This window comes from Elephantulus edwardii, unplaced genomic scaffold, assembly GCF_000299155.1.
Source record: "Elephantulus edwardii isolate Elephantulus edwardi_28Jun2011 unplaced genomic scaffold, EleEdw1.0 scaffold00075, whole genome shotgun sequence".
NCBI lineage: Eukaryota > Metazoa > Chordata > Mammalia > Macroscelidea > Macroscelididae > Elephantulus > Elephantulus edwardii.
Window position 1 is genome coordinate 5,793,484 of NW_006399825.1, and position 2,313 is coordinate 5,795,796.

At 39.2% G+C, this 2,313-nt stretch overlaps 1 pseudogene; it reads left to right on the forward strand.

Annotated features, from left to right (window-relative positions):
• Positions 1-2,313, forward strand: part of LOC102856876 — a 63,608-nt pseudogene that overhangs the window by 32,570 nt on the left and 28,725 nt on the right.

Consider the following 2,313-nt stretch of genomic DNA (forward strand, 5'->3'; position numbering starts at 1 on the left):
TGTTTGCGATGAATAAGTCATTGGTTGTGCAAAATTCAATCATTCTATCTCCAGCTCCATTTCTGTCTTCAAGTCCATATTTCCCGACTACTAATTAATTCTTCTTCTCTGTTCCCAACTTTTGCATTCCAGTTACCCATTATTATCAATGCATCTTGATTACATGTTCAATCGATCTCCGACTGTAAAAGTTGGTAGAAATCTTCTATTTCTTCTTCTTGTATTAATCTAGAATGCTAGTCTGGAAACTACTGGCATGTACTTTTAGGAAGACCTATGTGACTAGGGGACAAAATGGGAGGGACAGGAATTACTTCTCTGTTGGCACTGATGTTTGAGTTAATAAGAACAATAGGGAAGGACACTGCTCCCTGATTCCTTCTTCATCCTTTCAAATTTTATAGCATGTGTGTATATATTACTCACTCAACAAAATTAACTATTTAAATATGTTACTCATTACTCTTATGCACAGCCATTAAAAGAAGCTGATAAGAGACAAGAAGGACTTGATCCCAAATTCTGTCTTTTGAAAGTAGACCAGACATGTGATCATGCAACTAAGCTTCTAGGTAATATCTAAGGGTTATGAGCCATTACACACACACACACACACACATCCCACTTTCCAGGAAAAAAACCTAGAATTACAAAGGCCACCAGGCAAGGATTTTATTTTAGTAATCCAATCAAAATTAGGTAGACTGTGATCTTAAGAACTTAGTGAAGAGGCAACCCTAGGTGTCATTTTCAAAGAAGAGAAGTGTAAGTCCCAGTACACTCAACAGGAACCACCTCAGGTTTCTAAGTGTGAGAATTACAATCTAAGAGGTGCTTTAAGGGAAGGTGACTTCTGCTGCTCTTATGTGGGAAAAGTGAAGGTGGAAAATGGCTAGAATAGAGTCTTGACTTTGAACAACTCCAGTAGTCTGGGTGTGAGAAAGTTAAGTCTCAGATAAGGCTGTTGAAAATAATTGGATCCTGGAAATGTTGTGAGGGAAGAAATAAATGACAAGATGTAAAGATGACCTCAGTATATACAAATGATGAATGAGAAGTTAAAACTTGAAAACTGGTTTTAGAAGCCAGTTTAAAATTAATATTAGGTGAGCTCTGGTGTCCTACTAGCAAGACTGCACTGCAATCCCAGAGGTGAGCAGTTTGAATCCACCAGATGTTCTGCTGGAGAAGGAGGGACAATCTTCTCTTGTGCCAGTCAGATCTGATTTGATGGTACACATACAAAAAAATTTTTAAAAATTAATATCATTAATGTAACTGAAGAATTTAGCTCTTAAAGATAATAAAAACTGAATCACAAGCCTCAAATTTTAGAGGGTTTTAAATTTCCAAATTACAGAGACTGCCCAATGAATAGCTATTGATGGCCATTCTTGGTAACTTCCAGTTAGATAAACAACTACAAAAAATTTAATCCATCATGACTCCTAATGGGAGCTCTGGGGGCTGAGGTCTTTGGTGGCCCCATTCCACCAGTGACTCTATGGGGGAAGATGGGAACTCTCCTCCTGTGAGATTTACAGCTCTGTAAAGCCAGGCGAAGGTCACAGTGAGTGAGATAGATGCTTCAATTACCTTAAGAAGAAGCAATACATTGAGAGAGCTCTATTCCTTCCTGAGAATAAATCTTCTTTGGCTCTTTAATGTGTGGTCAGGGGGATTTGCCAATACTTTCTGGAACATTACACAAACTTGAACTCTCATTCTTAAATATCCTAAAATTTTGGTTCCTTTCTTCCTCCCCCTTCCCCCCCACCCCCCGAAGACTGGCCAACCAATCCATTTTGTTCTGGAACGTGGGAATGACTTGCTAATAGCAGGAGGACGCCACCCACTTCTTGGGAAATACAAGGTGAGCTGATAGAACATCATTATCCATGATATAGACAAATCAAGTGATTTGCTAACTGGTAGTTTCAAATATCTATTCTTACCCAAACACTCACCAGACAAAGGTTCAAAGGACTATTGGAACTTCCACCATGTCTTGGTACAACACTTTGTGACCATTCGGTCACTGAAGAGAAAACAAACCAAACAGGCCAGCACTGAGTTGACTCCAATCATGACAATAAATGTGTGGCAAGGTAGAACTGTGCTCTGTAGAGTTTTCAACAGCTCAGTGTTTTAGAAGTAGACCACTAGGCTTTGCTTCTGAAGAGTCCCCGGGTAGATGTGAACCTCTAATCTTTTAGATAGCAGCTGACGGAGCTCATTAACTATTTGTACGACCAGGAACAAGAATGTAGGGGACCAAATAAGGTTTAGAACAAGGAAGTGTATGCACAATCT